A 15,777-nucleotide genomic window follows, 5' to 3' on the forward strand; every position below is an offset into this window, starting at 1 on the left:
TACAATAATTACTACATAGCATTATTTCGTACTGAACTACTTTTTCTGTCAAATTTGTTGTATAACATGATGTTTGGATGCTTCATTTGTAAAATCATAACCTAATTTGATGTTTAATAGGCTTTTCCTTAATCCCTCCTTATTATCCAACATATTTGCTTATCCAACGTTCTGCCGGCCCGTTTATGTTGGATAAGTGAGACTCTACTGTCTGTATATACAAAGAGGGGAAGGAAAAGGGGAAGGAAGTGGCAATAAAATACAATAAAAGTCTACAAACAAGATTCTCAAATTATCAAGATAATTCCCACAATTGCTAACAGCCTACCGGCTGGGTTGCTATACATTTCCCGGGCTCTGTGGCCATGTTCCAGAAGTATTCTCTCCCATATCTATGGCAGGCATCCCCAGAGGTTGTGATGTATATTGGAAACTAGGCAAGGGAGGTTTATCTCGTATCTGTGGAAGGTTCAGGGTGGGAGAAAAAAAAACTTGTCTGCTTGAGGCAAGTGTGAATGTTGCAATTGGCCATTTTGATTAGCATTGAGTGGCCTTGAAGCCTGGCTGCTTCCTGCCTAGGGGAATCCTTTGTTGGGAGGTGTTAGCTGGCCCTGATTGTTTCATGTCTGGAATTTCCCTGTTTTCAGAGTGCTGTTCTTTACTGTCCTGATTTTAGAGTGGTTTTTTTAATACTGGTAGCCAGATTTTGTTCATTTTAGTAGTTTTCTCCTTTTTGTTGAAATGTCCACATGCTTGTGGATTTCAATGGCATCTCTGTGTAGCCTTACAAGGTGGTTGTTAGAGTGGTCCAGCATTTCTATGTTCTCAAATAAAGAACAACACTCTGAAAACAGGGAAATTTCAGGCATGAATCAATCAGGGCCAGCTAACACTTCTCAATAAAGAATTCTAGGCAGGAATCAGCCAGGCTGCAAGGCTTTTCAATGCTAACCAAGGTGATTGATTGCAACATTCACACTTGCCTACAACAGACAAGAGTTCTTTCTCCCACACAGAGATATAAACCTCCGTTGCCTAGTCTCCAATATACCTCACAACCTCTGAGGATGCCTGACACAGATGTAGGCGAAACGTCAGGAGAGAATGCTTCTTGAATATGGCCGTACAGCTCGGAAAACTCACAGCAACCCAGTGATTCCGGCCATGTAGGCCTTCGGCAGCCTACCGGCTGTTAAGAATTGCGAGAGCTGAAGTCCCAAACATCTGGAGGACCTGAATTTTGCCCATGCCTGGTGTAGATGCATCCTAAAATTCCCAAACCTTTGGAAAACAAGAAAACATCTCACGTCTCAGATCTCCGTGTGTGAGAACCTTAAAAAAACCCGGAACCACAAAGGCTGTAATCACATCACACAATTACACTCCAAGGATTCCTGGACTTTGTAGTTTAGCTAGCCAGGGATTTCAATACCTAGCCAGGGTCAAAACGCTTTTAGAAAACTGCATGTCCCATGATCCCACGGGAAATCCCTACGGCGATGACACGTTTTCTCCTTGCGACGTAAACGTCAGGACGTCGACGTGCCCTACGTCACGGGTTCTGCGTGAGGGAAGGAGGCGGAGCTTGGGAGAGAGCGCTTGAGGAGGAAAAATAGATCAGGGGAAGGGAAAAAGCTGGGGCCGGGGAGGTGACGGCGGCCCGTAAGGTCCAAGAAGGGAGGAAGGACGGAGCGGGGCCTTCTGCGCGCTCTTCGTTCTGCTCCCCTTCCCCGCGAATAGGCGCGAGGCTCAGCCGGGGACGGCAACGACGAGGCCGCCATTCTTTCCCCTGCTCCCCCCCTTTCCTCGTCCATCCTTCTCCCCTCAGCCTCGCTTTCCGCGTTCCCTGCTTATTGAGACGGGGCTGCCTGCTCCCCTACCTTCCTCCCTGCCCTTTCCCTGTTTTCCTGGGACAAGCCAGGGTCCTGGACCCTTCCAGTGTGGAGGCCCTGGAGGCCTTGGAGGAGTTTGCCCACCTCCTCCTCTCCCTCTCCCTCACAGGTACGAAGCGTGTGTGTGTTTTGATTCGTGGGGTTCGTCTGTGTATATATTAGGGAGGGGGTGTTGCCTGCCTCCATGGCAAATCCATTTACTTATGGTATTTTGCAGTGGCTGCTGCTTTAAAAAAAATACAGGTTGTGTGTATCCCCCAACATGTATGTACATCGCACACACATCAGTATGCATACATATACATGCATCCTTAACATATATAACACACAATTCTGGCTTTTATTTATTTATTTACCATATTTCTATCTCGCCCTTCTCAACCCTAAATGGGACTCAAGGTGGCTTACACATAAGAAACTATTTGATATCTTAAATTAAAACAAACATTGGAATTAAAACATTTTAAAACATTACATTCGTTATTAAAACCACACTGTCCTATCCACAGTTGTAGTCCGGGCCATTCCAGTAGTCATTGCACATAATTCCATATCCATCTTATTCTCCAAAGGCTTGATCCCAAAGTCACGTTTTCACTCCACAGCTGAGGAACCACCACTGAGAAGGCCCTGTCTCTCATCCCCGCCAGTCGCGCCAGTGAAGGAGGTGGGCCGAGAGCAGGGCCTCCCAAGATGATCTTAACCTCCTAGATGGTTCATAGGGAGAGATTTGTTCAGACAGGTAAGCTAGGCCGGAACTGTTTAGGGCTTTATAGGCTTTGAGTTGTGCTCGGTAGCAGACTGGCAGCCAGTGGAGCTGATGCATCAGCAATCTGACTGGCTCCCGTTGGATCATTTGAAGCTTCTGAACACTCTTCAAAGGCAACCCCACATAGAACTTGTTGCAGTAGTCTATTTGGGATGTAACCATAGCATGGACTACCATGGCCATGTCTGACTTCCCAAGGTACAGGTGTGACTGGTGCACAAGTTTTAATTGAGCAAAAGGTCTTTTTGCCACTGCAGAAACCTGGGATTCCAGGCTTAGCAATGGGGCCAGGAGGACCCCCAAGCTGCAAACCTGTGTCTTCAGGGGGAGTGTAACCCCCGTCCAACACTGGCTGTAACCCTATACCATGTTCAGCCTTGCGACTGACCAGGAGTACTTTTGTCTTGCCTGGATTCAGTTTCAATTTGTTTGCCCTCATTCAGCCCGTCACAGCTGGCAAGCACCAATTCAGGACCTATTACTTTTGGTATCCCTCCCCTTCCCCACAAAACCACGTAGAAAATATGTTATAAATATTTTGTACATCTAGCTGCCCCTTCCCATCTTCCCTATGTATGGAGATTTTAAATGTTTGCATATACACATGTATATGCAAACATCTGCATACATCCTTTACAGCATATAATTTTGGGTATTATTACTTTTGGTATTCCCCCATCAAGTGTGTGTGTGTATACAGGGTGTCCTAAAAGTCTTTACACATAGGAAAAATTATATTATATATATATATATATATATATATATATATATATATATATACACACACTAGCTGTGCCCGGCCACGCGTTGCTGTGGCGAAGTCTGGTGGTATGGGAAATAAAGTATTGAGGAATTGGTGGTAGTTAAGGTAAAGGGTAAACGTTTTCCTCTGACATTAAGCCCAGTCATGTATGATTCTGGGGGCTGGTGCTCATCTCCATTTCTAAGCCGAAGAGCCGGCGTTGTCCGTAGACTCCTCCAAGGTCATGTGGGATGACTGCATGGAGCGGCGTTACCTTCCCACCGGAGCAGTACCTATTGATGCACTCACATTTACATGTTTTTGAACTTCTGGGTTGGCAGAAGCTGGGGCTAACAGTGGGGGCTCTGTCAGTTCCCCCAATTCAAACCTGCGGCCTTTAGGTCCAGAAGTTCAGCAGCTCAGTGCTTTAACATGCTGTGCCATCAGGGGACATTATTTCCTAAAGGTTGTGAATATGCAATATTTCTGATTGTTTTTTTTTTTGTCTGTTGGAGGCAAGTATGAATGCTGCAATTAGGAAAAATGATTAGGATGTAATGGTCTTGCAGATTTAAAGCCTAGCTGTTTCCTCCCTGAGTGATTTGTTTGTTGGGAGGTGTTAGCTGGCCCTGATTGTTTCCTGTCTGGAATTACCTTGTTTTCAGAGTGGTGTTGTTTGCGATATTTTATATGCTTCTACTGTCTGTGGCCCTGAGAAAACAGAGGATTGGCCAGACTTTGATGATGGGAATCCTTTGTTGGGAGGTGTTAGCTGGCCCTGATTGTTTTCTGTGTGGAATTCCCCTATTTTCAGAGTGTTGTTCTTTATTTAGTGTTCTGATTTTAGAGATTGTATTGTTCTGTTTTATTATACCACATTAATTTTTATATATTCTGATTTTAGTGTTTTTGAATACTTGGAGCCAGATTGTATTCATTTTCACGGTTGACCGCAACACAATAATAATAATAATAATAATAATAATAATAATAATAGTAAGGATAGTAATGATAGTAATAATAATGACTTTGGTAATACATAGTGCTTCACTGCCTTCTCAGCTTCCTTTCTGGAAGAATCCTTTCTTGGGAGGTGTTAGCTGGCCCTGATTGTTTCCTTTGTGGAATTTCCAATTTCCTTGCTTTATTTACTTTCTTTATTTCTTTATTTCTTTATTACTGTCCTGGTTTTAGAGATTATATTGTTCTGCATTATTCTATCCTAGAAATTATTTCATATCAAAGTAGAATCTCACTTATCCAACATTCGCTTATGCAATGTTCTGGATTATCCAACACAGTCTGCCTTTTCATAATCAATGTTTTTGTAGTCAGTGTTTCAAATTCATTGTGATATTTTACTGGTAAATTTGTAAATACAGTACAGTAGAGTCTCACTTATCCAACAAAAGTGGGCTGGCAAAATGTTGGATAACCGAATATGTTGGATAATAAGGAGGCGTTAAGGAAAAGCCTATTAAATATCAAATTAGGTTATGATTTTACAAATGAAACACCAAAACATCATGTTAGACAACAAATTAGGCAGAAAAAGTAGTTCAATACGCAGTAATGCAATGGAGTAATTACTGTATTTATGAATTTAGCACCAAAATATCACGATATATTGAAAACATTGACTACAAAAATGCGTTGGATAATCCAGAACATTGGATAAGCGAGTGTTGGATAAGTGAGACTCTACTGTAATTACTACATAGCATTACTGCGCATGGAACTACTTTTTCTGTCAAATTTGTTGTATAATATGATGTTTTGGTGCTTAATTTGTATAACGATTACCTAATTTGATGTTTAATTGGCTTTTCCTGAATCCCTTCTTATTATCCAACATATTCACTTATCCTGCCGGCCTGTTTACGTTGGATAAATGAGAGTCTACTGTATATTTCTAATCTTATATTATCTGCTCAGAACTGGATTATATGAGGCCCCTTCTTCACAGCTGTATAAAATGCACACTGAAGTGGATTATATGGCAGTGTGGAGTCAAGATAATCCAGTGCAAAGCAGATAATATAAGATTATAAATGGGTTATATAGCTGTGTGGAAGGACCTTGAGTCTACACTGCCATATAATCCAGTGCAAATTAGATAATCTGTGGAAGAAGCCTAAGTGAAGCCTAAATCTGCCTGTCCCCTAACTGAAACCTGGCTGTCCCTTGGTTGCTAGGCAACGAAGTGGGCAGAGATTAGCCCTCTAAACTGGCAGCAATTGGATAAAAAAAATTATTGCTCTCCCTCTAATTAGGACTTTATTTTTCTTTTCTTTTTGTTGTATCAACCTAGAGGCGTGGATGATGGGTTGTGTTGTCAAATTTCGAGGTTGGGGGGCCTGTAGTTTTGTTGTTTTGTCCACTGCCCTGATGCCATCACTCTTTTATATATATAGATATACACACACACATACATATACATAACTTTTATATATATTACACACAGATTTAAATTTATACTTGCAGATATACAGCATGTAGATCATGTTTTTATTCTTTATATTATTTCTTTTGAACAATTTAAGTATTATTATACAATTTATAAAGATAGTTTTTCTCTGTATGACTTTAATTCCTCTATACAAGTTACGAAGAAGATAGGTTTTGTAGGTTTGTTCTTAAGTTGAATTTGTATGTAAATTGGGACAGGCACATTTTAAAAATGTAACTTCATCCATATATATATATACACACAAATACCACAGTGGTGGTAATCCTTCCATATATATATATATATGTATATGTGTGTGTATATATATGTGTGTGTGTGTGTGTGTGTGTAAGGATTACCACCACTGTGGTATTTCTTTTGCCGGGTGCGCTCCTGTTCAGAAGATTGGATCCCACTTTCTGTCCCTGTGATGATTGGATTTTGAAAAAAAAAGCTTGTTGTAGAAACAAGGATTGGTGATAAAGCTTCTGTTGAGACACCTTTTCCCCATGATAACTCTTTCAGGGGTGAATTTCCCTGCCAAGGGATAGATTTCTCTCACATCCTCTTGTCTCATCCCTGTTCTTAACCATGTATCATTTATAAATTAAATGTTTGTAACTCAAGGATTGCCTTTGCATCAATTTAAGTTTCCCTGCCCACCCCATCGAAAAATAATAATAAAATTGATTAAACTAAAAAATTGAAATGTACTTTCCGTCTCCCATCTCAAAGACATAAAATGAATATATTATTATAAACCTGCTAATTTTATAATTTTAGCCAGTTTCTTAATTTTACCTTACTATGACATGTAGAGAATATTTTGTAATGAATATTTTGTAAATAAAAATGTATTGAGCTACATTTTCCTATTTTACCTATGTATGTAGATCTTGGGTACATCCTGTTTGTGGGTATGCATGTATATGCATCCTTAACAACAAATAATTCTGGATGTTATTACTTTGGGTACCCCCCCCCCCAAAAGTATGCACTCTTAACAGAATTAAAGTAGAGGAGTGTGGCAAAATGGCAAGAAGAACTTTGTGAGGTTTGCAACTCTATTTTGATAAGCAAGCAGCATATGGCTGCCAAGGGATGACACCTTGAGCACCTGCAATTTAAGATGGAATTTGTAACTCTGATTGTGATAACATTTATTATTATTATGATAACATTTACTTCCCAATCTAAATGTATTGACTCAGCCGCCAAATAGTTATCATAGCAACTCCTTGCTGTTAAAGGTGTATAGTTTTTTAGTGGACACCCTGTATAAGGTGCTACTACTGCTGTGGTCAAATCCAGATCAATAATTTTGGCCTCTAAACCTGCCCTCAACTTATGTGTAAGTATATACAGTACATCCTCAATAGCAGGTAATTCTGGACATTATTGCGTTTGGTATTCCCCCCACGACCCCAAACATGTATGCACCATCCACAGGATTAAAGTAGAGGAGCGTGGTGAAATGGCAAGGGAAATTTCAAGTGAGGTTTGCAACAACTCTATGATTTGACAAGGCAAGCAGTGTATAGCTGCACTGGGAAGACACTTTGAACACCTGACATACATTTGTCATTCAAGGTGGAATTTGTTACTCTGATTATGATAACGTCTATTCCTCAATATAAATGTACTGACAGCTATCAAATAATAACTACAACAGCTATTAGCTGTTAAAGATGAATATGTTTTTGGAGGGACACCTCGGATATGGTGCTGTTTAGTCTGATTGTAGACTCACCTGAAGGTTTAGTTCGGCAGGCAGTCTTCTTCCCTTTTTCACTTGTAGAATCATAGAGTTGGAAGAACCTTTGTGGGCCATCCAGCCCATCCCCCTGCCAAGAAGCAGGGAAAGTGCATTCAAAGCACCTGTTCTTTTAAGTTGGAGGAAAAAAGGGGCAAAAATATTAGGGGATGCTGGAGTGGCCTTTGAACAGTCAGTGTGGAATAATAAAGACCCAGGTACTAAGACTGCCTTATGAAGAAAGAGGAGGGCTGAAGAGGGTTTGCAGATCTGAATGTGTGCCGGTTCAGAAGTATATCTGTTCAGAAGTAATGGGATCCCTCTTACTTTTGTGGGAAACACTTTAGTCTTGGTTGTATCTTACAAAGCAAGTAAGGCTTGGACTTCTGGCTTGTTTGGATGGACAATGTGGTTCAGTGCATGTGAAGTTGGACTTGGTTCTCTGTGAAATGGGGAAAATCTATGGACTCAGACTGCAGATAGTAGTGCTTACATGCACATTAATTTGTCTGAGTGTGGAATATGTTATATGAAATGTGGCCTTGTGTCATACCCTGGCCCCATTGCTATATATGTGAACCTGGAAGTGAAAGAATCAGATCTGAAGTAAAAATAAAGAAAAGCCTGCGATTTTTTGGTGTAGAATATCAGGGTAAGAAATCACAAATGATTTAGTGTTGTGTGAAATGTGTAAAATTAGATTAGAATTAGTGTTGAAAATATGTTTTTAAGAAGAGGAGAAAGCCAGAGCGATTAGAAGTAAAGAAGTGTAAGAAATTTCTTTAACTGCAACCTGTTGATGGTGTAAAGAATATATCTATCAAAAAGCAATACGACATAAAGTTATTTTATTGGTATGTGTGTCTCCTCTGAATGAATGCCTGGAAGAGGTAATGGGCTGGATGAGGAAAAACAAACTGAAACTGAATTGAGACAAAACAGAGGTGCTTGCTATCAAGGGTCTTAACCTGGGGGTGGAAGTGTGTCAACCCATTCTGGGTGGGGTTACACTCCTCCTAAAAGATTGTGTTTGCAGCTTGAGAGTTCTGGTGGATCCGTCTCTCTGAATGTCAGCCCAGGTAGATGCAACAGTCAGAAGTGCTTACTATCAGCTTCCACTGATACACCAGCGGCACCCCTTCCTTGATTTGAAGGACCTATAGTGCATGCGCTGGTAACCTCAAGGTTGGACTTCTGCAATGCACTTTACATTGGGTTACCTTTGTACTAAGATCAGAAACTCCAGTTGGTTCAAAATACGGTAGCCAGACTGATTACAGAAACATCTAGGAGTGAGCATATTACACCTATCCTAAAGTCACTCCACTGGCTGCCAATTAGTTTCTGGGCAAAGTACAAGGTGTTGGTTTTGACCTTTAAAGCCCTACATAGTTTAGGTCTAGGTTACCTAAAGGATCGCCTTCTCCTGTACAGTCTTTCCCAAACACTTCAGTCCTCTGGGAGGGCAGTTACTCCAACCAGCCAGAACCTGACTGGTGACTGTCACCCAAAGGACCTTTTCATCGGCTGCCCCAAGACTGTGGAACAACCTGCCGTAAGAGATCTGTCGGAATTTAAGAACCTTCTAAAGACCTATCTCTTCCGGCAAGCCTACCCAATTTTTAAACATGGATTTTAAACGTCCTTTGTTTAATCTCTGTATTGTATGTTTTAGTACGTATTTTAGAAATATGTTTTAATATGTATATTTTATAGAAATATATTTTAATATGGGTATTTGTAGTATTTTTGCAATGTTTATATGTTTTAATTATTCTGTAACCCACCATGAGGACAGGCGGGTAAGAAATAAAATTAATTAAAAAAAAACATGGTGTAGAAGTGAAAAGGTTTATACAGTCTGAAGAGAAATCAAAGTTACTTGCAAAATGTTTAATTTAAATACATTTTAAGAAGCATTATAAGGGCATAAATTCTCATATCAGTCATAAGGTTTTCTTACATAAATAAATCAATGAAATCTCAGTGTCTGGTTGTGAGTATAAGCAGAGAAAGTTAAGTAAGTTGTAGTGATTCAGTAGTGCTGAACAGTGGAAATGTGGTCTCAGGAACCTTGTCTCTGCTGATAACTGTTCACTTGTGAGGTTATGAGAGCTGCATATCATTGAGGGGAAAGTGAACACTGGATTCCTTTAGCTCAGAGTTGTGAAGTGGTGAACTACATGTAAGGAATTTCTCTGGCTTCCGCTATTATTTGGCAAGCAAATTTCTTGGAGTTTGCCACAACATTGTTGGTTGGAAAATCAAAGCCTAGAGATGCTGACCACATCTTGGGAAGTTTATGTTCAGGAATGTTTCTGGAAAAGGAGCGAAAAGGATAGTGGAAGTTTATTTCTATTAAAATGAATTTTTACAGCGTATGTAGAAATTTACAGTTTGAAAAAGAGCTCTAGCACATTAAATGTGTCCAGGTAAGCTCATGAATTCTTCAATGTGTGAAGGTCACATTTTCAGCAAAGTAATTTATTATTGCAGTATTAATAAAAGCTTTAGTATTTGATAGTTTAGCCATTCTGGCATTATTATAACTTTTATTCTTTTCAAGAAAGTCACAATAATAGTTTATAGTTAAAGGTCCTTTATGTTTTATTACTGTTTGTTCCTTTCTTCTCTGTTACCCATACTCTGTATGTGTTTGCACATACCAACTTGAGGAATCTATGATGGAAGCGGACTTGTATTCGTATGCTATAATAATTGGATTAGTTCTTAAGGTGTCCTAAATTTGTTGATGGCTTTTGCATTATAACTGGCAATTGGAGCCTGTAGCAAAATATTCCAGTCAATCAGACATGCCTTTTCTACAGTATATTGTTGCATTTCCACCGCAGTTTTCCATTCCTACCAGAAGGCCACACTCCATATTTACTGAGCTCCCTTCTCCATCGTTGTTTGATTTACTGGCATGTGCAGATATGCCTATGCAATTTATATATGTGTTAAAATATTTGTGTCCCAACCTATCTCATAAGATACCTGGTGCTATATAGATGAAGAGTAATTTAAGACAGCAAAGATCAATGTAAAGCATATATGTGCAGGTCAAACCAAAGTCTTTGATAAAGAGTCACATTTTAGTTTATTATTGAAATGTATTGGCACAAAACAGACTTCCAGAATAAGGCTTTCTTCCATGTCTGAGAGGAATGTTTTGCTCCTACTGGTGGGACACAGAGGAGGCCCCCATCAGCAGATATCAGTCTCCAGAGGGTAGAAATTCCTTGAGGAATTTAGGGCTTAAATATAATTACCAGCTCCTTGGATTCACACCAGATGTTTATAGGCTTCCATGCCATTCCTTATGCTGTAGAGTGTTTTTCTTAGCAATCTTGCTGAGTTGCTGCACATGCACTAGGCAGTCCCAACACTACTAGTCAGGGAACTGCCATTACATGAACTACAGTATATCCTCCACTTTCATGGGAGTTAGGAGCACAGAACCCTTGCAAAGATGGAAAAAACATGACTAAAGAAAAAGCACTTTTTAAACCAGAAAAATACCTCTCTAGGAACCTCTACATAGGACTTTTTTAACGCAACTCTGTAGCTTGGAAGTTGATTACAGAATTTCCAAATGGAAAGTGTTTTGTCTAAGAGTCTTTAACATGACTCTATGGTCAACGTATTAATCAAATCCACGAAGAAATAAATATGTAAATGTGGAGGTATGACTGCTATGTATGAAAAGCTTATCCTTGTCCAAGGCTTTGGCTGGCAAGATAATCAGAGCTGATCCTAGGTACTACAAACCACTCAGTCTGTCTGGATCTCCAACTACAGAGGTGTGTTCAAGAATACACCCAATTTACACATCAGTTCCTTTAATAGTAGTGGGCCCAGCTAAGGCAGGATGCCTAACTATTTCCTAGATGTCAAAACCATCAGTTTCCAGAGCTTTCATCTTAGCATGATTGAACTTGCTGGTCCTTATCTAGTCCATTACAACATCCTGTATGTTGCATGTTTTTCTTAACCTTGGGGTTCTTGCACATCAGTTTATTTCCCCTTTTCTGTGTAGATGATTACAATTCTGTGTAGATGAATTGCAATCATTATTTGATACCATTTGTAATTGCAATCTGTGAAGTTATCTCTTAAAGTCAGGTACTTGTATTTTCTTACATTACATTTGTTTACCAGAATACAGTAATTGATCTTGAGTTAAGAAATATTTTTTATGTTGTCAGCCTTGTCAGTTTACTTTAAGTGAAGTGTACTGTTTTGGATATCATTTTTTTCGTCTCAATGTCTTCTTGTCATTTTTCTTCCCATTTCTTCTCTGTACCAATGTACAGATTCGGAGCAAGTGAATGTATTTGATCTGGGTAGTAGTATTCATATTGAGAACCCATGTGCATGTTAGACTTAGGTGCTCAGGAATGTAACTTTGTAGGCTGGTTCTATGTGTTTGTATACTTGGAGATAAGCACTACTAAATAGAGTTAGAATTTACTCTCCAGTAAATGTTCACATTAGTATTAATCTTAGGTTATTCATCTTTCTGAAATAGCCAGCTCCTCGTCTCATTTTCCTCCTTGTGTATAGCTTGAGTTACATTCAAGCATATTGTATCCCCCAGATGTACCAAAATGGCAGCTAGAAGTGATGTTTTGTTATTTCCCACTTCCATTTTTGGAAGGAACCTGATACAAAGGAGGCTTTAAGAGGGTGTTTGGGGTGGGTGAGAGTTTTGTGTCCAAGACTTTTTGTATGGTATTGGGATAGAAATTGCATGAACATCATGCATTGTTTTCCAAATAAATATTTTGGGAGTTTGAGGTACATGGCCAGACTGGTAGGAGATTCAAGAGCAGCGAAAATTGAGGAGAGGGGCTGCATATCGCCTGTGTGCCAACCTTTTTTTTTACGCTGGTATAAATTGCAGATCAAACTTTTTAATTCACACCAGTAAAAGAGAGAATGGGGAAAATGAGAAATTGAATATGCAGTGAGGGAAATACATTTCATCTTGCACAGATTAGTAGTAAGCCGTCACACTGAGGGGTGTTTTTACCATGGAAGAAACGGAAGAATACTATTTAGCAGTACTTTCGCAAACCACTGCTTTTTAAAAGATACGGTGTAAAAATTTGCAAAGAGGGTTGTATGCAGAATATTGTCAGCAGTAGTGCTGTTACTGGAATTTTCTATCAAATTGATAATTAAATCATGTTAACAATTTTACAATCACTTTGATAGAGAATAGCACTTGTACATGGAACTCAGTGCCAGAAAATATGGGACAGGGGTTGATTGTGCACTTGTGTTTGCTTTTTACATTGCAGTAGCATAAGGAACACTGGCCTTACAAATGATGTTGAACTTCAACTCCTGTCTGCTTTTGTCGTCATGTTGTTGTTATTGTTTTTATTGTGCAATTTCATGTCATTTCCATAGACCTGGCAGAGATTTGAATCTTGTTCTCCAGAATTGTAATTCTGCATTCAAACTACTATATCACACTGGCTTTATCTTAGCATAGTTACAAAAATACAGAGTAGCAGTCCAAAACCATCTGGAGGGCCACAGTCAGCTACTCTTAATGTAAAGAAATAAGTTCGCATAGCAAGGCCCATAAAGTTGTTTATGGCCTGTTGCATAAGGCTACATCTTTTTGAATTCCGCAGTAAAGCTTCTACTGGTATTTGATGTCAAAGGGCACACTTAAGTGTAATTTCTTTTTCATTCCTTTAATTCTATCTTCTGAATAAGAGCTGTGCTATATCAATTGTAATTTAATGAAATACATGCATCTTATGACATTTTTATTTGAACAACCCTTTGGTATTAATTACCGTATTTAATCGAACAATATTCACACACACCCCCTTTGGGGGAAGGCAAAATGGGACTTTTGTCTTTCCCCGCATAATAGTTGCATCCTTAGTTCACTCACCTGTGCGACTGCCCTTTTGGTGCTGTGGGGCTTGACTCAACTGGGAGTCAAGCCCCACAGTGGGTGCTCTTTTTGAAGGAACACCCGTGTGGGCAAGTGGGCATATTGACTATTATGTGGTGAAAGATGCCCTTTAAATAAGGCTTTTTTCACTGCATAATAGACATCATCACATAATAGTCACACATACCTCCCCTCCCAAAAAATGGGAGGCTAATGTGCAACTATTAGGCAATGAAATACAGTAGTTGTACAGAATGGCGTTCTGATGAAGTGTGCATTATGTTCATGTTATATATTATAGTTCACATATCATAGGTGTACATATGGAGTACTCTCAGGGTTATGAAAGTCTCTGTTTTATTAACATTGCATTGCAACATAGCATTCTACGTATCATGGTGCATACTTTTACTGACTTAGACATTTTTAGAGGAGTTCTTTTGCATTTGATGGAATTCTATTGAATATCTTTTGACTTAATACTAGTTCCAGAAATGTTTAATAAAAATGCCTAGAGAGGCCCTATTTTGTTAGAAATTAATGACGTGATACCGCAGGTATCAATTACATGGATATAGGGGTTGTACTATACTGATCCTCTCCCACTTCCTTTTTTGTGTGTAAATAGCCACTATAATTTCCGTCTCCTTTTGCATTGAGAATATTGGTGAACAATAGTACCTATTCAGTGGCTACTTCAGTGTCATCTTTTTCTTATGTTCATTAAAAACTATTTGCAGTAAAGATGCTAAAAAGTCTGCATCCCTGAAAAATAATGTTACAAGTCTGAAGTAACAGATTTGTAAAGCAGGTGGTAACACTTCCAAGGAAAACCATTTCAGTTTAGCACACAGTACATTTTCTGCTTATCTACAGATTCCCCTTCCCCATTTAGAGGTACAGTAGAGGCTCACTTATCCAAGCTAAACGGGCCGGCAGAAGCTTGGATAAGCGAATATCTTGGATAATAAGGAGGGATTAAGGAAAAGCCTATTAAACATCAAATTACATTATTATTTTACAAATTAAGCACCAAAACATCATGTTTTACAACAAATTTGAGAGAAAAAGTAGTTTGATACACAGTAATGTTATGTTGTAATTACTGTATTTACGAATTTAGCACCAAAATATCACAATGTATTGAAAACATTGACTACAAAAATGGCTTGGATAATCCAGAAACTTGGATAAGTGAGGCTTGGATAAGTGAGACTCTACTGTAGTTTCAAAAGTGCTAGGAATGTAAGATTTTTAACTCCGAATGTATGCTACCTGAGTGTACTCATTCAGATGTTCCTTGTATTTGGCTGAGCTTAGCATCTTGAGCTTTCTGGGTGCATTTTCTGTGGAAAAAGATAGAGACAGACACATGAGCATGCTCATGAAGGAAAAATATGGGAAACAAATTATCCTTTTTATCATTGTGGGGCATTTTAGCAGATGTTCAGTCTTAAAGAGACAAGTTCATTAGGATGTCAATCTTTGGAGCCCTTTCTGCTTACTTGTGAATAATATGGCGGTGAATTCTTGATAAACTGGTTTCTCATGCATCTTATTTTCTAAATGCATTTATGTTTTAGTGAAATTGTAGAGAAAAGCTATTTATTTTATTAAAAAGCAATATAAACCCGTTGACACAAATTTAAACAATACATATATGGTGGAAGCTCCTTCCTTGGAGGCTTTTAATCAGAGGCTTGGATGACCATCTGTCAGGAGTGCTTGGATTGTGCTTTCCCTGCATGGCAAGGGATCGGACTAGATGGTCTCTTTCAACTCTATTATTCTATATAATTTAAGTAGTTGGTCCTCCACATTTGTGGGTTTAACTTTTGTGGATTTCATTAATATCGTTTCTCTAGGAATCTCTAGATCTTCTGGTGTGACTATCATCAGTTGAAAGTTGACTATGGAGTTGTGCTGGAGGAACCTAGAGATCTCCAGAAATGCCAATCAACAGTTTAGATCCAACTGTGGATCTAAAACATACCAGTGTCAGGAAAGGTTCACTAAAATTGGTGGAGGCAGCTGCTGTTTAGAAGGAAGATTGGGAACTGGCTTCCCTGTGTTGCCTCTCCATTACTTTTACAGTTATAGGAACTGGTGCATTGAGGTCATCCTCTGAATGTTGATTACTTCAATGTAAAGGAACATGTAAACACTTGGATTCTTTTGTCACCCTAGTGAGAATTGTCAAAGCTTTTTACCCTTTTCCACTGCTGCCCACCTTTTTCAGTGATGAGCAAGAC

General features: G+C 39.1%; 1 protein-coding gene across 1 annotated transcript in view; it reads left to right on the forward strand.

The window, feature by feature from the left end:
- Window positions 1-1,555: 1,555 nt before the first annotated feature.
- map3k2 (mitogen-activated protein kinase kinase kinase 2) overlaps window positions 1,556-15,777 on the forward strand; it is a 55,163-nt gene continuing 40,941 nt past the window's right edge. Inside the window, exon 1 of the mRNA XM_008118788.3 lies at window positions 1,556-2,001. The gene's annotated coding sequence lies outside the window, so the exon portion shown is untranslated. The remainder of the gene's footprint in view (window positions 2,002-15,777) is intronic.

Source organism: Anolis carolinensis, chromosome 1 (assembly GCF_035594765.1).
Source record: "Anolis carolinensis isolate JA03-04 chromosome 1, rAnoCar3.1.pri, whole genome shotgun sequence".
Classification (NCBI taxonomy): Eukaryota; Metazoa; Chordata; class Lepidosauria; order Squamata; family Dactyloidae; genus Anolis; species Anolis carolinensis.